The sequence below is a fragment of the Dryobates pubescens genome, chromosome 3 (assembly GCF_014839835.1).
Source record: "Dryobates pubescens isolate bDryPub1 chromosome 3, bDryPub1.pri, whole genome shotgun sequence".
NCBI classification, from domain to species: Eukaryota; Metazoa; Chordata; class Aves; order Piciformes; family Picidae; genus Dryobates; species Dryobates pubescens.
In genome coordinates, this window is record NC_071614.1 from 7,648,725 (window position 1) to 7,669,280 (window position 20,556).

Consider the following 20,556-nt stretch of genomic DNA (forward strand, 5'->3'; position numbering starts at 1 on the left):
CTGCTGAGGGAATGGTTTGGGTATTCATCTGAACTAAACCACAAGAAGTTTCAGAAGAAGGTGCTCAGGATTAATTTGGGCCATTTTAGTATCTGGGTGCTACTTGTTTAGGCTGCTGGTAGGGGAATCTGTTCCCTATCCAACAACTAAAGGAACATAATACTTGTATTTAGTAAGTGGTGAAAAGACTGCGTTTCTAGAAACAAAAGATGCAGCATTGATGAAATGGAAGTCCCACACTTCCATTGAGAAATTAATGTTTGCATGCTAAGGGCAATGTTTACTGATTTCTACAGTCATAGTTTGGGAAACAAAAAAGAAACAGAACTTTCATTAACCATAATAGTAGTGTAGCTATTTTCACAGCATTAATCTTGCTGTTAACTGTTCTTTTCACATTGTGAGGAGACAGCGGATGACAGGGGAAAATCTGTAACATCATTCAACATCTGATTATATGCCCTTTTTCTTCAAAACCAATTTGCATGCCTACAAATATCAGTGTTTCCCAGTGGAATTGAAGGTGTAAAATATTGTCTCTCGAGCTGAAAATTACTTAGCCAAAGATTTTTCTGTATTTGGGAATTCTGGCTGGCTGATTTCAAAAGCAAAACCATATGTCACTTACATGCTTTGGCTTCTCTCCAGTTGCATAGAACATGAGTGGAAAAGTGGGGGGGAGGGAGGGGAAGAAAAAACACTAATTAGATGATAATAAATACAGGTGCTGTACTGTGTGGTGTAATTCATCTTCTCAGCAAGCTGTGGGATGAGTCAGAGCCAGCAGATTGAGAGGGACACTGTTTTGGGTGTGTATATTCCTGATACAGGCTAAGATCCAAATTAAGGTGAAACTGGAAGGGTTGTGTAACACTGCGATACTTTTCAAGGTTGCAGGGCTGGGGGGAAAAGAAATTGTCTGCTTTTTGTTTGGTTTGGGGTCTGTCTGGGGTGGGGAGCTTCTTGCTGCAAATGCAATTAATGTAGCACCAGGTAAAAAACAGTGATTTGATAATCCCCCTTGACTTCCCAGCAATTTCCTTACTCGTTCCAGGCAGCAAGGTGCCTCCATGAAAAGGCACCTTCCCTCCCCCACCAAAGCCTTATTCCCAGCACTATGTGGTTTACTGGAACTTGGTAGGGACTAACCTGTCAACTGTTCTGTGTGACTTGCTGTACAGAGAGAGCTGTACACATCTGTCCACCCTCACCTTCCCTACCCAGAGGAGTTCTGGCTAAATGCAGCCCCTGGGCTCTGTTTCATGTGTCAGAGATTCTCATGGAGGTTCTTTTAAATTGTCCAGAGAGAGATGTGGATTCAGATGGTGTAGATTTGACTCATCTACAGCTCTTTTAGTACTCAGATAGGTCAAGCCTTTACAGGTAGTGAGGGGACTGATGTGTCTTACCTGCTGGTGGGGTGTCCTGTGTGTAGCCAAACACGTTACATGCTCAAGAGCAAAGACACAGAGGAGAAAGGAATCTGTTCTGTGCAAATGGATGATTTAAGCCACAATTACAGAGTGGCCTTACATTCTCAGTTGCTGTGTCTTTAATGTGAAAGCTCACTTAGACATGTTTATGTCTGAATTAAGAGAAGACATAGTCACGCTCCAGTCTCCAGGAGTTTACCACAACAATACATTGTGTGGTTTTGTAATAGAAATTAAAGCACAAAGAAACCCCCCTTTGCATGAAAATTTGATTGAACAATTTAAAATGTGTAAATAATTGAAATGCAGGGACTATAAAAGCTTTCTATTGTTCTCATTGAGAAAAAAAGATGTTTAAAGCACAGGATCCAGACATTACTGCGGGACAGTAAATAGCTGATATTTGCAGTATGGATTACTCAATTTTCTTTTGCCTGATGAACAGAGCTCCCAATGCTTATTGTGGCTGTTTTGTCATTTATATAAGCCACGTGGCTGCTCTGATTTGCTTTTCTCTGTATCCCCTCCCCCATCAGCAGAAACCTTTGAGCTTCAAACACAGATGTTATGCTGTGCTCTTTGTGTGCACGTATGTGTGTAAGTGTAAAACCATTAAAGACAGGCTGTGTGGTTAATACGCTGGAAACCCAGAGCTGGGGTGCAGGACTCAGCTTGTGACTTGATTTCTTTTTCTTTGTTGCAGTGAGATGTTAGCATGGACAAGTGCAGGACTAATGTGTGTGAACAAGTAGCGGTTTAAAAGCAGTCACGCTGCTTTTTAAAATCAGCAGTTGAATGTAAGCAGGAATGGCAGTTTCATTAAATAATGCTATGATCTCTCAACTATATTCTTAACTAGTAATCTCCCTGTAGCAAAATACATAGCTAATCAACCTCCTAGCCTGTCAGGAAACTTGCAGGGGAATTAAATCCTGGAGGAAGAAGCCCGTAGCCCCGGAGGAAGGCTGAGTGCATGTTTCACTGTCGTCTTTGCAGCTCATCTCAGTGGTCCCACTGCTAGAATGTGCTCTGTTGTCATGGCAACCCCATCTCCTGCTTCCTACAGGAAAGATTAGCTCGTACTGTGCACTGGAGAGAATTTAGGGGAAGTCAAGCTAATCCCTGGGTGCACTGCAAGAGAAAGGTTGGACCTCGCCTGAGGGATGCTGTATCTGCAATGATAGAATTGGCCTGCCACAGACACTGGTATTTAAGTTGAAGAGCAGAATTCACAGTAAGTGTCAGATCCTCCAGAGAGGAATATTGAATGAGGTTTTCTAAGTCTTGGTGAAGACTGTCCCATGCCAACAGTGGAATGACAGCAGGAGGCTGTGTGTGGAATACCAATATGTTTCACCCATTCAGGTGGTATTTCAAATATAGATTCAAAGCCTCAGTTCCCTGGAAACTAGGTGATAAAATTTTAAAACATTGTTGGGAGATGTGCACCTAGAAACCTGAAGCATGTCTCAGTCGGTGCATAAAGCTGAGCAAGTGAGGATGAGCATGCTTTACAAATGGTGTATGCACTGTGTGGCATGCTGAAGAATGCCTGTGTGCTGGAAAATAAGCGGGAAAGCCTGAGGAAACTGAGCTGTCTGTGCTGCAAACTCCACTGCAAAAGTGCTGAACTATCAAATTAAGCATAAAAATTTACAACTCCTGATTTAACCTTGGGGTGTTTTTTTGTTTGTTTGTTTGGTTGGTTGGTTTTTTTCCTTCATATTAAAACCCAAACAGAAAACATGAGCTTTTTAAAGGTATAGTCATAATACAGGCTTTTCTTTGAGGAGAACTCATTTTAATGTAGCTGAATTAAGGTGGTGTGTGACACGATGCAGAGTGTGAAATGTGTGCTTGCCTTCTTGCTGCTAGATTTAAACAGAGGGGATTCCATTTCTGGTTATTTTAATGCTCTGGCTTTCTTTGGTATGGTCCTGTATTTCACTTTAATAGATGCTCAAGACACCCAGCTTTAAACTAGGCTGTTTGCAGTAAGATTTTTAACTATCTGCTCTTTTTTATTGCTGTCAGCTTTTCCTAAACTTATTTTTCTTTTCCAGCAGAGTTTGTATGTTCAGCCTGTGTATTTTTACATTTTTAATATGCATGCTTTTTTTTTTTTTTTTTTTTTTTTTTTCTGTTCAGTTTTCAGTTTAAAAAACCCCACATCAACAACAAAACTTTAGCATTATTTAATGGTTGTTTAACGTGCAGGAGCGTTGTCTAACTTAGATCTATTATGCATCTGTGGTTTATATGTATGAAACGTGTGCATGCTTGTGTGTTTCTGTAAGGCATACCTGCATATACATATGCAGAGGAGTGGGGTCTTTGTTTTAATGAGGCCCATTAGTGATTCCTGATAATGGGCCACTGAGGAAGGAAAAAAGACCTTTTTTCACCTTGAAGGGTAGGCGGTTTTCTGCTATCTGTAATGTTTACTGTTGCAGAAACCTAATAAACACACTCAGTCTGCTTAAAGAAACAGCATATGTTGCATTTCTCTGTGTTTGTGTAGAGTAAAAAGGGAAAGCATCTTGACTGATAGGATTGTGCTGCCTTTCACATGGATTAAGTAGTGAAGGGACAGTTAGCTTTTTTTTTCCCTCCTCCCTCCTAGGGCAGCTCAGAGCCACATGTAAGCTCCAGATTGGTTAGTGTAAGAGCAGCCTTCCCCGAAAACTTCCCTCTTTTGGGGCTTGTTTACCAAATAATGGGAGCATGAATAATCAAGGAGAATGCCTGTCTTCTTTGGAGTTAAAAAAATCAGTAGCCAGTGTGCATTTATTATATGGAGGACTGTAGGAATAAGCATGAAAGTTATGGGAGCTTTAAGCCACTGTTTGAGTCTGTGGCAGGTTTATGGGTGACAGGGAATCCTCACAAGTGCCAAGCAAAGAAAGGACTGGGGGTAAGAGAAAATTCATCAAATAAATGTATTTAATTAGAAAGAGCACTAGGAAATTGTTGTTTATTATCTGTCATATTAAATTACTGATTACAAAGTTCCTTGCATGATGAAATAACAGGAGGAAACACTTGTGTGGCGAATTCGTTGTGTATTTGCACCGACTGTGTGCGGTTCTGTTTTAAAGCGACACCTTTTTAACACAGTCTGTTTAAAATGATTGTTAAGGTTACCAACTCAAATTCCCTGACTTGTGTGTCCTTTTGCTAAAGGAATTAACAAAGAAGCTGGATTTTTATGCTTCAATCTCAAGATCATGATCTTTCCTTCTCTTTTTTTTTCAATCCAGCAGTTAACCTGTGTATGGAATAATGTTGGGCTGATCAGATACAGTCTCTGATTTTTGTTGTCTTATGCAAAATATGTCCTTGTAGGAAATGAGTCCAACTTTTGTTAGGACAGAACCTTCACAAAGCAACTTGAATGCCTTACCTGCATTTCTAGATAGCCTGAAGCACCAATTGCAAACAGGACTTACTGCAGGCGAGGAAGTGCAGTGTGGTTCAAAGCAGGCACCCAAACTCCTATCAGTGTTGCATTCTCTTTTGAGAGCAGGATGTGAATACTGTGAGTAGCAGTGGAACTGTACTGAGCAGTTACAATTGGTAGAGACTGCTCATGCTTAGGAGTCCAGACCTCCACACTGGAATGACTTCCTCTAGAAACTCTGTTTTGATTAAATACAATTAATTTCTTTGAGTTACCAGCAATAGGTGACTCTGCCAGATGCATTAAAAAAAAACAGAACAAAACCCCCCCAAAACACCAGAGTTCCTAAACTCATAAAGCAATAAATAAATGTAGTGTGTTGTGCCAAGGCTCCTCTACAGCACTCTCCTGGTGTGACAACTGTCTTTCCCACAGCAGTGGCTCATACTCTCCAGGCTTTTCTCTTCATTATGCTTCTGTCCAGCATTCCTGCTCTCTGCAGGTATTTCCTTCTTCCTGAACTGCCCTCTCCCTCTGCCACTGTGTACCAGTGTTCAGGCTGTGTGCTGGCTAGATGTTTATGTGGCCAACAGAATGCTTTCTGTGTCTTTTCCATGCTTAAAAGTGAGTTGGGGTGGTTTAATGTACGTGCTGATTCACTAGATCAGGGTTCTGAGTTATGACGCCAATCAGAAAAATGCTGTTGATAGTGTGTTGCTCTCTTTCCTTGAAACACTTCTCACTGTTGCAAAAATAACCCTCAAAACTTGTACAGCACAGCTTCTGCCTCCATTTGGAACTCATGACTAACAATTTGTGCCTCTTTCACTGAGATGCTCATTCAGGGGAAAATAGGTGAGGTGTTCAGCACTTCCCAGGTGGTTCACTGCACCTCACAGAACCTGGCTGTCTTTTAGCATCCACAAATATGATAAAAATCACAAACTCTGTTCTGTCCCAGCAGGGCTCTTGCTGGTGGTGCTCTCATTAAATCAATAACAGAGAGCACAAATTTGTACTATATACAAACACAATGTGTGTTGCTCCATACCAAAGATCTATCCTTCATATTTTAGTAAGGAAAAAAAGCCTACTAGTGGTGTTGGGTTTTTTTCTTGGTTGCAAGGCATTTTGTTTTCTGAGGCATCCTTGCCTCTTTAAGTCCTTTAAAATGTCCATACATGTTTGAATGTGTCCAGACAAGGGCAACAAGGCTGATGAGATGCCTTGAGCACAAACCCTATGAGGAGAGGCTGAGGGAGCTGGGATTGTTTAGCCTGGAGAAGAGGAGGCTCAGGGGTGACCTCATTGCTCTCTACAACTACCTGAAAGGTGGTTGTAGCCAGAAAGGGGTTGGTCTCTTCTCCCAGGCAACCAGCACCAGAACAAGAGGACACAGTCTCAAGCTGCTCCAGGGGAAATTTAGACTCGAAGTGAGGAGAAAGTTCTTCACCGAGAGAGTCATTTGTCATTGGAGTGTGCTGCCCAGGGAGGTGGTGGAGTCACCATCCCTGGAGGTGTTCAAGAGGGGATTGGACGTGGCACTTGGTGTCATGGTCTAGCCATGAGGTCTGTAGTGACAGGTTGGACTCAATGATCTTTGAGGTCTCTTCCAACCTTGGTGATACTGTGATGTTTCCAAAGAAGCTATAAAGGGGCAATCTGAAGGGAGCAGCAGCAGCCCTCAATGCAAGAACTGTATCTTCAGTTGAAACCAAAAGATTAAATCTATGGAGATTTTGCTTGTGTTTTAGCACAAGCTCAAATATTTTGATTGATATTGGTATTTTTTCTTTTGTTTAAACAGATCTGCAAGGGTTTAAAAAAATATCTTTTGAGTTGACAGCTTGCCCTAATTTGAAGCAGTAATAGGCAGCCACATGGGAATATATTGGTTATTTTAAACCTACTTTATCTTCTTTTTCTCCTCAAAAGCAAAACTCTGAAGCTGCTAATTGTATGTAAATTGCATGAATTTAATGGGCTAAATTATTTCCCAGGCTGCACATGCTGGCTCCTGTTGACTTTAGTGAGATTAAGATCATATGCATCCAGAGGTAGCTTTCAGCCCTGCGTATGATGTTCTTCTGGCCAGCTTTGTAGCTGTAGCTAATTAAAAAGTGCTTTCTCAGTGCTGTGCTGCTGGCTTTGTGACTTTCTGCATAGTAAGTACTTTTTATTAGCTGAAGAGCTAAGTGAACCAATAATGTTAATTTTTAGCAGGGCCAAATATAAAGGGAGAGAAACCAAGATGTCCTGGGCAAGTTCTCTGTTTCTAGTGGTAGCTGAGATACTACAAGCTGTCTGGCTGACAGCCCTAATACTAAAAGGAGTGGAATAGTCCTTCTTGCAGCTCCATTATCATATGCTGCTAGCCATAGCAATTTGTGACAGCAGGTGGCTACAAGGAGCATGAGAGCCCTATGTGCATCCTCTAGGGTAGTGCTGAGGTTTTAGGTTCTAAATACCAGAATAACAAATTTGATAATATCAATAATATCAAAATTGCAGTTGTAGTAGAGTTATGCAATAGGAATCCAAGGCTTCTGTTGTTCTGTTGCCAGAAGAACACCCCTAGAGTTTTACAGGGGGATAGGAGAATGAATGTGAGCTCAGGATTTGAGTGACTGGTCTTGTCTCACAGAATGGTGGGGGTTGGAAGGGACCTCTGAAGATCACCCAGTTCCAACTGCTGACTAGAGCAAGATCACCTAGAATAAATTGCTCGGGAACTTGGCCAGACAGGTTTTGAATGCCTCCAGAGATGGAGACTCCACAAGCTCTCTGAGCAGCCTGTTCCAGTGCTCTGCCACCCTCAAAATAAAGAATTTTTTCCTTCTGTTTACTTGGAACTACCTGTGTTGAAGTTTGCATCCATTGCCCCTCCCTTGTCCTGTCGCTGGACACCACTGAGAAGAGTCTGGCTCCATTCCCCTGACTCTTGCCCTTTAGCTATGGATCAGCATTGATGACATTCCTCCTCAGTCTCCTCTTCTCCAAGCTAAACAGACTTGGCTTTCTCAGGCTTTCACATGAGCTCAATTTTAATTTCTCATTGCAAATTAATTATTGACAATAGATTAGTTATTGTACTCTGGTGTGGACCCCTTTAATGGTCTGTCTTTAGACAATAAGTAATTCTGAGTTTGTAATTTCTCTAGTCATTATGGTAGGAATTACTTTCTGAAACATGCTGAGAGGACTACTGTATGTGTGGGTTGATGGCAACAACAGCAGCAATACTGGTTGTGTATGTGATTTGTGGATGCTTTCAGGCAGCAGCACAGCAAATGGGATCTGATCCAAACTATGTTTTGGATAGTCATGTCCAAGAACAAGAATGCTGTGATACTTGTTCATGTTCCATTCTGTTCTTTGCTACTACACCAACTACTGAAGATTGTTTTAATGGCTCATCATAGAATCATAGAATCAATAAGGTTGGAAGAGACCTCAAAGATTATCAAGTCCAACCTGTCACCCAACACCTCATGACTACTAAACCATGGCACCAAGTGCCATGTCCAATCCCCTCGTGAACACCTCCAGGGATGGTGACTCCACCACTTCCCTGAGCAGCCCATTCCAATGGCTAATGACTCTCTCTGTGAAGAACTTTCTCCTCACCTCCAGCCTAAACCTCCCCTGGTGCAGCTTGAGACTGTGTCCTCTTGTTCTGGTGCTGGTTGCCTGGGAGAAGAGACCAACCCCCACCTGGCTACAACCTCCTTTCAGGTAGTTGTAGACAGTAATAAGGTCTCCCCTGAGCCTCCTCTTCTCCAGGCTAAACAATCCCAGCTTCCTCCGTCTCTCCTCACAGGGCTTGTGCTCAGGACCTCTCCCCAGCCTCATTGCCCTTCTCTGGACACATTCAAGAATCTCAGTGTCCTTCTTAAACTGAGGGGCCCAGAACTGGACAGTACTCAAGGTCTACTCATGTTGTGGTTACCACATGATGTAGAAATTGCACTAGTATTTCCAGGCTTTTTACTGTCTGTGAATGTTCTGTCAGAGTAAGTCCACTTCTGATATCTAATTCAGCCTTTACTCCCTGTGTTTTACCTTAATTTCCTGCAGCCACAGCTGTGATGATGAGTTTGGCAGGAAAGTACAGCACAAGGAAACTCCAGAAACTGCAGATTTCAGTGCTGAAGTGAAAAAGAAATGCATTTTGGGAAAACAGACTGCTTGAGAATTGGGTTCATGGATCCTCTCTGAAGGGTGGTGTTCTGTTCACCCTCCTTCTGTGTACTCTGGTTTTGAGACTAGCTCTCAGTGATGTTTCAGCAAGGGCAAGCTGCCTGCCTTTAATGAGAGAAAATTTTTGACAGTTACTAAAATAGTATTATGTCCAAGAACCTCTAGTGTTCCTGTTGGCATTAACTTCTCAGAAAGGAGCTGTAAAATGATAGCCTTCATGCAAAAGTTTTTGAGTTTTCCCATCTTTCATTTACACTTTTGACAGGGCACCCTCTTGTACTTGCTCTGTTCCCCACCCCAGCGCAGCCTGCTGCGTTGCAGTGGGAGGGAAGGCTCAGAGCAAGCGATTCATGGCTTAGTCAGGTGGCTTGGCAGTGCAAATTTGAAGGCCACAGCTCTGGTGAGGAATAACAGTGGATATGCCAGAACTATCTATCAGATCCATTGAGCTTTATGAAGTTTCTGGGCATTGAATCATCGTTACTTGGTTTGCCAGAGATGCTGTGCTGACAGACCATCGAGCAAAATAATGCTTTTTTGTTGGTCTTTTGATAGATCATACGCTGGTCTGTTTTCAGATGACGTGTGACCAAATGCTCAGCTACATTTTGAGAATGATGAAAAAGGAAATGAATGTATTGGCTTTGATGTCTGTGCCAAAAATAATTTCTGAAAGGAAATTGTGTGGTTTAATTTTGCCAGTCAGATTGTAAATCAAGATGTCTATCTGTGGTGTTAGGAGGCAGTAGGGATTTAAAAGTGGTGACATGAGTGAAGGCAGGGTAGACCTTGCTGTGGTATAGATACCTCGTATGAAGTCTGCTGCTTCTGCCTGATTATATCACCCAGTTGGTGACAACCAGCACCAGAACCAGAGGACACAGTCTCAAGCTGTGCCAGGGGAGGTTTAGGCTGGATTTTAGGAAGAAATTCTTCATAGAAAGAGTGATTGGCCATTGGAATGGGCTGCCCAGGGAGGTGTTGGAGTCACCATCACTGGAGGTGTTTAGGAAGAGACTGGATGGGGTGCTTGGTGCCATGGTTTAGTTGATTAGATAGTGTTGGATGATAGGTTGGGCTTGATGATCTCAAAGGTCTATTCCAACCTGCTTTATCCTATCCTATCCTATCCTATCCTATCCTATCCTATCCTATCCTATCCTATCCTATCCTATCCTATCCTATCCTATCTTATTCTATTCTATTCTATTCTGACCTCAACTCATGGATGTTTGTGAGCAGAGTTTATAAATCTGCCATTTTTCAGTGGTTAATGATTTGGGATTCACATGGCCCAACACAACAGATTTTTTTTTTTTTTTTTAAGTAAGAAAAAGTATTAACTGTTGCAAACTTCCAAGCTGATTCTGGACCCTTGCATGTGATAATGCCTGTACATCTCTTGTGGCACAATTGGCATTCACACTGATCAAAGGAGGCCCTTCAACACCACAGTTTCTTTTTCTCCCTTTTGCCTGATGCTTATAATTGGCATCAGCTGCTGGAGAGACTCACAAAATGCTTATGGAATTTACCTCAGTGTTTCTGTGTTCAGGTAAAGCTTCCTTAGTGTTGATGAACATTGTCACCTTTTGCATTTGTTTGCTGGTGTTTGGGCTGGTACTTAGCTTGTGTAGAAATAGAATAGAATAGAATAGAATAGAATAGAATAGAATAGAATAGGAGTAGAGTAGAGTAGAGTAGAGTAGAGTAGAGTAGAGTAGAGTAGAGTAGAGTAGAGTAGAGTAGACCAGGTTGGAAGAGACCTTCAAGATCATCCCATCCAACCCATCATCCAACACCACCTAATCAATTAAACCGTTCAACCAAGAACCCTATCAAGTCTCCTCCTAAACACCTCCAATGATGATGACTCCACCACCTCCCTGGGCAGCACATTCCAATGGGCAATCACTCTATGTAGAATTTCTTCCTAAAATCCATTCTGAACCTCCCCTGGCACAGCTTGAGACTGTGTCCTCTTGTTCTGGTGCTGGTTGCCTGGGAGAAGTGACCAGCCCCCTCCTGTCTACAACCTCCCTTCAGGGAGTTGTAGACAGCAATAAGTTCTGCCCTGAGCCTCATCTTCTCCAGGCTAAGCAACCCCAGCTCCCTCAGCCTCTCTTCATAGGGCTTGTGTTCCAAACCCCTCCCCAACCTTGTTGCCCTTCTCTGGCCACTTTCCAGCAAGTCAACATCCTTCTTAAACTGAGCTGAATGTTTTTATCTTTCACTTGATACAGAAAAAATATAAAAATTAGGAAGGCATAATAGAGGTAACATTCAAAAATTGTTTGCCAGATGGAGAAAGGTCCTGAAGTTTGTTACCAGGTGTTGCCCTGTATGACCAGAGCATTGTTTTCACGCAGACATTGAGGAGGTTACTTACTGTAGTTACCCAAAGCATACTCAGAGCAGAAAACAGTACTATCCCTGCTCCTATGGACATCCATAAGGATTTCAAAGTGACAGAATAAACCCCAAGCAATGGCAAAGGAACATGTAATTTATACTCCTTGAACATGCTTATTTGCTCAAATTTGTAATAGCAGCTTTCCAAGCTCCGGAATTCATCGAGTTTCCAAGCTTGGAGTTTATCTGTGACGGAATCCTTCGCTTGACTCACTGAGACCGTCTCTGCAAAAGCATTAATTACAACACAGTCATTAAATAAAGAAATAGCAACCCTAAGGGAGTCCTAAACTTGGAGATAGTGTTCTGACTTCTCACATTCACTAACATCTGCTTTCCTAATGTAGCAAGAAAGTTTTTGCTCACTGTTGGGTAATGCTAGAACTGAGATCAAATACAAAGGCTCTTAAGTTCCTGCTTCATACTCCACATACTTTTCTTCTAGTTCTTCCCAATTACATGTGTATTACCTATTTTTACACTGAATTTCAGTATGTGAACATTGGAGGCACTTATTTTACTCTCTACTGAATTAGGAAATTTTCCTGAAAGCTAACATGTTAATATGAGAGAAGAGAACTGACTGGAAGGGATGTGACTGCTAAGGATGTGTGGAGCTCAAAGCAGCCTTTTCTGTTTGCTCTCAAGGCTTCTCCCCACTTCCTCTCCTGGTTTTACTGATGGAGGGGGGTATAATGAGCCTTTCTGTTGCCTTGCTGCCTTGTGGAACAGCAGGTAGCAGTTTGCTGAGGGGGGTGCAGAGCTGTCAAGTGATCATTTGTCTTGCTTGCACTCAGGGCTTAGCGCTTCTGATAGCACTGTGTGAACTCCCTCTGCACACAAAAGCTGGTAGAATAAATTTTAAACTTTAAAGAACTTTATTTAAAATGCCAGTATTGGGGGCATCCAGTCTGCAGAGAATGTCTTCTGCTGACTCCAACATGATCTTTCCTCTTTGCTTTTACTTCATCATGATCTGTCAGAAGACAGAGATCACATGCAGGCAGTAGGTCCAAAGGCAGTAGGTCCAAGTGCAGATTAAGTTTAACACAGTTGCTTCCAGCCCTGTTTAGGTTGATGTTTAGGCACCAAACATGCACCTACATGTCACTCTTTTGTATGTTGCTGGCACAGCACCAGGTTCTCCTTGCTGCCAGGAAAGGCAAAAGCTGCTGCTGCCCACAGCAACCCTTGGCTAGAGCAGCATGAGCTTTTGTTCTGGGCAAGAAAAGAGGGGAAAGAAAGATCTCCTATGTTGCCTCTTTTTACTTTAAAGAAATGGCTTCATTTTTCATTCTCTTTTCTTAACATGTTGCAGATGATGTTTTGTCTGTCTAATATGATCCTATATGCAGCATAAAAATGTCAAAAATAATATCAGGTTTCCTATATTAAGAACTGCTTGATAAAGCCTTTGCCATAAAAAGTGCCCTGGAGGTTTCTCCAGTGTAAAGAGTCACCGAGGGCTATGTTTTCTGAAGTGGAAATGCCAGAGCACAAATACAAACTAGATGCACAGTGCTAATAAGGCTACTGTGCACCCAGTGAGCTATTCAGTTGATTATTTAAATGTTTAGTGCCCTCCTAATAGCCATTCTGCTCCATCTTCTTCCTGTGCATGTGCAGGAACAGTAGCTCTGCAGGCAAAGTAAGCATGCAGTCACTCATGAAGCTCTGTAAATGATTCCTTCTGTAACACTGTGAGTGACAGGGCAGTATCATTTTTCTGATGGTTGCTAATGTCAACTGATATTGCAGTTGTTCATTGTTCTGTTATTTAATGTCATAATTGAATAAAATATCTGCCTGTTTTGTGTCTCCAACAAGGAGAGATTTATTCATGGAAAAATTATTCCTGGAGGGTTTTGTTTAATAATGAAATAAGATTTACAGCTTGGCTGATGCTAAGTCCACTGTGTGTGTTCGTATGTGTACCACAGCTACTGTACTCTTGTTGACAATGTTAAGGATTAACTTTGTAGTTTGCTTTCTTCCTTTCTATTTTCATAACCACATGCAGTAGGTGATCATACGAAGTAGCTCCTCCACCACTGAAAACAGCAGTGAGGGACTAATTTATTGGCATTGCACTGAAACTGATGGACATTCCAGGTTCAGATTTCAATGCAGTGGGTTCCATAGATGAAATCACTGAAGCCAGACATGTCAGGAAGGAGAGGAAAGGAAAGGAAAAGGAAGCAAACCCCAACACAAACAAACACAAATAAAACTAAACAATTGATTCAGTATCACTGAGGTTGGAAGAGACCTCAAAGATCATTGAGTCCAACCTGTCATTGTTAACATTAGTGAGATTTGCTGAAGGGAACAATTAGTACATATCCTTGTAATGGAGTAAATGCAGTATCTGTGAGTAAAGGGACTGAACTCTCAGCACACTGACCCTGCTTTGTCTTCTGGAAAGGCTCTTGCCCCTCTCTTAATTCCTGTACCTTGTTTCCTTGACACAGTACTGACATTTTAGTGGAAATAGAAATAGTGGCAGCAACTTCCAGAGGAGCAGAGAAGGGTACTTGTGGTTTACAGAGCTTCAAAGAAAGTGAATATTTGCACGGGAAAGTAAATTACTAGAAACCACATCCAGCTTAGGAAAACCTTGAACCTAAAATTATTAAGAGCTCAGCAAGCCATTGGAGGGAGAATTCTCTGTGCTTGCCTCACTCTTTCCCCTAAACATCTCCTAATAGCCCCTGCTGGTGACAGGATGTTGGACTAAATGGATGCTTGATCTGACCTGCTATGGCTTTTCTTATGCTTTATGAAAAGGAAAATAATAGAGGGTCTTGAGATCACCTCTGTACCTCAATTAATTCAACCTCTGTTCTTTATCATAATATGAAAGGGAGTAGAGAAGATGAATAGATATAGCTGGTTTTGACTGGCTTTTAAGTTATGTATTGAACTTGTGCTTGAGACATGACTTGTGATGTAAATGAAGCATAACCGAATACATAACTGTGACAAATTGGTATTAAATGGTCCTTGTGAAAAGTGGTGGGAGTGAAATGTGACCTCTCCTTTTTATCAGTTCATTTAGAAAAGTGTCTAATTATTTCATACTACAAAAGTTTCTGTGAGTCAGCACTACACCATCTTTTGTCTGATTCATGGTGTTCCTCACACAAAACTGCCTGCTGTCAGTTGCAGCCAGTTAAGTTCCTGTTAGGAAGGTTTGCTAGCATGTCTTGAGTTTGTGGAGTTATGAAGGAATGGAACTAAACTTAGTTTTAAATGTTTGTTTATATAGCATATTCTTTTCATTCAAGTTGTGTTTTAACATAGGGAGAGTAAAGCAAGTGCAGTATTGAAGCCAAAGGTTAAAGACCAGCAAAGTAACTCAAAGTGGTCTGCTGCCTGTCACTCTCTGGTCTGTATTACTCTCTTGCAAGTGATCCTGCTCAAATGAATTAGACAGCTAAGGGTGTAAGGTGGTGTTCAGCAAGACCTGGGCTGGTGGTATCCAGCCCACAGAGATGAAAGCAACTGTCATCATACAGGACTTTGGTAGGCTGCCTTTAAGAGTGGGTTTTATGACAGCCTGCTCTTGCACAGCCAGCAGCTTCAGTCTCACTCATCCCACTCAGCTCATTCACATCCAGTCTCCTTTTGGAAAGAACAGTTACCCACCTTACAGTAATTGCTGCTTTCAGAGGATGCTCTGTTGACAGGCAGCCCACTCTAAGTGTTCGTTTAACCTGTGTGCATGCTGCCTTGGAGTCTGCAGGTGTTGGTATCTGTTTGGGCTGCATAGGTGGCTCTCATCTATCTCCACTTCTTAGAGCAGAATGGACAAACTGGCCCAAACACTTGCCTCGTGGTGTGATTAATTGAACTTGTTACCACCAGGAGTGGTTTTGGTTTGTGGGACACCCTTATGTAGTCAGTGTCTCAAAAGAGCCAAAGGTGTCTCAAGGTTAATTGCCTTTCCCTTGGTTTTTGTCTGCTTACTAAGTAGGCTGTATTCCATTGCTTCATGGCAAAAAAATAGGGAGCTGTGCAAAAGCTGCATTGGCATCTTGGGGTTTATTCTGATTGTTAATGAGAAGGTTCCTTAGCTCCCTGACCCAACACCACAGCTGGCCTTTCAGCAGATCCGAGCTTCTACGTGGCTGTATGACTGTAGGACTGTGCCACACCGCTGCTGTTAGAGCTGAAAGCCAACACGAAGGATTACTGGCCAGTAAAATATGCAGGAAGTTTCAAGTAGCTGGATAAACTATTTAAGCATACTTTATATATTAATTGGATTCTAGCCTAAGAATTAATTTGGGAGAGGGAGAGGATTTATTCAGAGATCTGTCTTTATGTAGAATAGCTTGTTGACGCCTTCCCAACTTACCTACAAGGAATATGAAAATTCTGAGTGATTTATAGTATGAAATTGATTGCTAAGAGGATTGCAAGAGATCCTTTAAAACATCTGGAAATTTTTATCTTGAGAAAGGTTTTATATATTTATATATATACACACACATACCTTGGTTTGAGATTCACAGTACTTCAATGACACTTATTCCGAGTTCAAACCTTAAATTTGTGCTCTTGGAAAGCTGGGAGTGACTCAGTTTGTTACAGGGACTTGGTGCACACTTCAATTTCCTTTTACAAATACACTCTTACTGAGAATGGTGTTGAGCATTTGGCGTATCTAGTCTGAAAACAGTTCTTTCTAGGTAGAAGTACTGCATTTTAACCTGCAGCAGAAGAATCTCTAATCATAACAATACATGTTTACCCACTCATAAATCTAGACATTGTTTGGTAGAAGAACATAATCCTATAAATGAAGACCTGGTTTCCTGCTCTAAGTCAGAGTACCCTGCAAGTGTCAACTGTCACAGAAATCACCTTGCAGAATCCAGATACAGAGTGTTAAATTAACATGTGTTAAGTACAGAGAAACTGGGTTTTGGCAGAAGTTTAATCTGCCATGGTAATTCAAATGTCTGTGGCAGATAATTGAAGTGAAGGATGCAACACTTTTGAGAATCAAAACTCATGTTCATAGCATCTGTTTGCTTGGGCTTTCTTTGGCATTGTCTTTCCTCCCACCATTTCCAAGTTTCCTTCAAAAGCTGGGGAGAAGCCTGGAAAGTTCTTAGGCAAGAGACTCTTGGACTCTTTTTCTGAGCGTTGAGGCTCTTCAGTCACTGGAGGAGGGATCTCTGTGTAGGTGAGGCACTAGCTGGCTGTTTTGAGAGATGAAAACACATACACGTTTTGCAGTCAGACTCTCCCTTTCAAGGCTTAAGTTACAACACCAGCTGTAGATGTGCTTCCCGTCCTTGAGCGTGCTGGGATAAGGATTCGAAAACTGCACAGTTCCAAAAGACATCCTGCCTTGAGCAAGCAGCAGCATTTGACAAGGCCACCATTCACTGACACAGCCAGTGCCTGTTGATGGCAGTGGCCCTGTGAGGTGTTGAAGACACGAACTCATCCTACAGTCTCTTTCATGACTACCCTGATACCCAGGACAGGGAAGCCCTCTTCTTCCTCCCTTCTCAGCTCCCAATAGCTATAGTGTGCTTCCCTGAAGGTCTTCCCATGACACCTGCCCAGCAGCGGTGGTTCAGACAGGACATGATTAGAAAGCATGCTGTCCTTGCGTCAGTGGTGCAATCAGTACCAAGTGCCCAGAGTAGGCTGATCATGGGGGAGTTCTCTTTTCCCTCTCCTGAGCCAGTTGTGGGGAGAGCCTGGAGTATCCACCAACCAGCGGTAACACCGAAGTGAGCCCAGGGAGGGCTGCCATGGTTTGCTCAGCTTCCTTTGAGGAGGTTAACGGCTGCTGCTCCCCGTGCACTGGGCTCCCATGGAGTCCCTGGTAAGCCACAGCAACCAGGATGCTCCCAGGCCACCCCCAACTGCCGCCATAGTGTCAGTGAGTTCCAGGGGTGCCACCATGTTCCCCACTGCACTCCCAGAACCTCTCCAGTGCCCCAGGGATGGGCCCCTGGTCTCTGCCTGCCGCTAGCAGTGTCCCTGTGCTGAGACAGCAGCCGTTAGCAGGCTGCCCGCAGAAACGGATATGGCTGCCACAGCAGCCAGAGCCTCTGGGGCTCCATACAGCCTTCCCCAGGCTGCCCCACCTCTGCCTCTGGGGGATGGAGGAGAGGCTTTGGGTGGTAGCAGGTGGTTGTTGCCAAGGCATTGTGTTAAACAATGGTGAGAAAACTCTGCAAGCAAAGTGCTGGTCCCTACGCAGCCCCCAGCCTAGGTGCAGCCCCAGCTCACCGGCTGCACCAGGCCCAGTGGGGAGATGAGGCTGGGGACAGGTCTCCACGAAGCCAGCCTTGCCCCTTGGTAGCCATGTGGCTGCCATGAGTGTTTGCAGTCCTTGCATCCCAGGGAGTGGGGTGGCTTGGCTCAACAGCCCTGAGCAGAGCTGGGAGGTGTTGGGACCTGGGCTGTAGATCTCCAGGGGTAAATGTGCTGTTCTGCTCCTGGGCCAGATCCTCCTGCCTTTTCCCCAAACCCTGTTGTGGTCTGTGTTTTGATACCTCAAACTCTTGCTTTAGGGTAGTGTCATTCTTGGCAAAAACAGGCCAGCTGCCCAGGGATGAGAAATGTACTGAACCTTGGAATTTAGTTACCTTGGTAACATCTGTAAGGAACTACTAGCTCTAAACCACTGGCTTTTCTCTTGGTCTCTTTTATGGCAATGCATATTTATATTGGAAAAAAGTGTGATTTGTAGCCATTCTTCTGACAGTAGGTCCTGTTTCTAACAAGCAAGCTGAAATGACTGTAAAATCAGGTGTTTGACTTAGAATCATAGAATCAATAAGGTTGGAAAAGACCTCAAAGATCATCAAGTCCAACCTGTCACCCAAGACCTCATGACTACTAAACCATGGCAGCAAGTGCCACGTCCAATCCCCTCCTGAACACCTAAAGAGAGAATGATGCTGGATGCTCCCTTCATAGTAGAAACTGAGGTTTACCCTTGGTTAACTAAGCCTTTGCTAGGTGAAGCCAAAATTGTGTAAATATTGTATTATTGTTTCCAAGTATTACAATGCTTCATCCCATTTACTCAGTACAGGATGGTTAGGGTTTTTTCCAATGGTTGTGTTTTAGAGCAAATGAAAAAAATAAAACACAAACCCTGTTTCTGTTCTCCTTTGACATTGTTTCATTCTTTGCTCTCTACAACTACCTGAAGGGAGGTTGTAGACAGGCGGAGGTTGGTTTCTTGTCCCAGGCAGCCAGCATCAGAACAAGAGGACACAGTCTCAGGCTGCACCAGGGGAGGTTTAGGCTGGATGTTAGGAAGAAGTTCTATACAGAGAGAGTGATTGCCCATTGGAATGGGCTGCCTGGGGAGGTGGTGAAGTCACCATCACTGGAGGTGTTCAGGAGGAGACTTGATGGGGTGCTTGGTTGCATGGTTTAGTTGATTAGGTGGTGTTGGATTGGTTGATGGGTTGGATGCGATGACCTTGAAGGTCTCTTCCAACCTGGTCTATTCTATTCCATTCTATTCCATTCTATTCCATTCTATTCTATTCTATTCTATTCTATTCTATTCTATTCTATTCTATTCTATTCTATTCTATTCTATTCTATTCTATTCTATTCTGTCAGCTGTCTACCATTTATTATAGGGGCATGTGGAATAAAAGGAAAGCATTATTGCTTATTACAAAGCAAAACTAACAGCCTTGCTTTGGGTCTGATCGTTCTTGAACCTAGCCCTAGGCGTAGTTCTCTTCCTACTCCACCATTCCCATTTAGCTGTCACAGTCCTGTTGGTGGCTGCTCTGCACTGTGTGATTTGGGACACTCAGGTGCTGGCACACAGAAGTTCCCTAGGGATCAGACTTGTGTGCCCTGGAGTGGGCAATGCTCCCAGTTTTCAGCTGGCTCTTTACATCCTCTGGTTCCTCACTTGTTTTCCCCTTTGCTCCCAACTGCAGGGAACCTTCTGGGCTCTTCAAAGGGAGGAGTAGCTCTCATTTGGTGACCAATTCAGTAATTGATTTAATTAATTTGACCCTAACTGTCACTTGCTAAACTGATAATCAATTAGCCAATTATCTGTTAATGGTTGTAAGCATGAATCAGTGGTGACCGAAGTGTTTCTCTCTTAAATCTGAATTTCCTTCTGATATCTGAGAGCTTTTAAAATCAGTTGCAAATAAGGCTTTTATTCTTTTAAAGAAATAAAGACCCTACATAAGAATTCTCTATTTCCATTCAGATTAATTAGAATTTTAACCTTTTTGCTGTAAAACTTCAGTCTCAGGGCATTGTAAAAGTATAGATGTTTGGATTTGCCTCGGAGTAATGCTTTCAGGACCAGATGTAAGCAAGCAAAGACCTTTATTACGTTATACATCAAAGTTATATAGTCTATCAGAAGGCACATGTGTCACATCTCAATTAGTCATTTTCTACTGGCATATGTGTAATTAAGGCATACAATAGGTCAAACTAACAAAACAATATTTTAACACATCCAACCAAATTCTACCCAGATTGTCTCCTTCAGTTCCAAGGTGTTTACATTACTCTCAGAGTCAAAGACAAAACAGGCGGGGGTTGGTCTCTTCTCCCAGGCAACCAGCACCAGAACAAGAAGACACAGTCTCAAGCTGTGCCAGGGGAGGTTTAGGCTGGAGATTAGGAAGAAATTCTACACAGAGAGAGTGATTGCCCATTGGAATAGGCTGCCCAGGGAAGTGGTGGAGTCACCATCATTGGAGGTGGTTAGAAGGAGACTTGATAGGGTGCTTGGTTGTATGGTTTAGTTGCTTAGGTGGTGTTGGATGATAGGTTGGACGCGATGATCTCAAAGGTCACTTCCAACCTGGTCTATTCCATTCCATTCCATTCCATTCCATTCCATTCCATTCCATTCCATTCCATTCCATTCCATTCCATTCCATTCCATTCCATTCCTCTTTCTAAATCAAGCAAAGACAACTCTTCCCTATAGTCCTACAAAGCTATCTGAAAACAACCTGTTTTACATCTTCCTATAGTCTTCTAAAGCTGTACAAAAATCTCTTCCAACAGGGCATGATAGAAAGTTTATTAAGGATAAAACCTCCTCATCTTATTTCTTTATGTAGCTGAACTCTT

General features: G+C 42.7%; 1 protein-coding gene across 2 annotated transcripts in view; it reads left to right on the forward strand.

The window, feature by feature from the left end:
* NOL4 (nucleolar protein 4) overlaps positions 1–20,556 on the forward strand; it is a 174,918-nt gene that overhangs the window by 80,838 nt on the left and 73,524 nt on the right. Inside the window, exon 1 of one of the 2 annotated variants that reach the window (XM_054179635.1) lies at positions 2,561–2,667. The exons of the other annotated variant lie outside the window; for it this stretch is intronic. The gene's annotated coding sequence lies outside the window, so the exon portion shown is untranslated. Of the gene's footprint in view, positions 1–2,560; positions 2,668–20,556 lie in introns of those variants that run through there. 2 annotated transcript variants of the gene reach the window in all.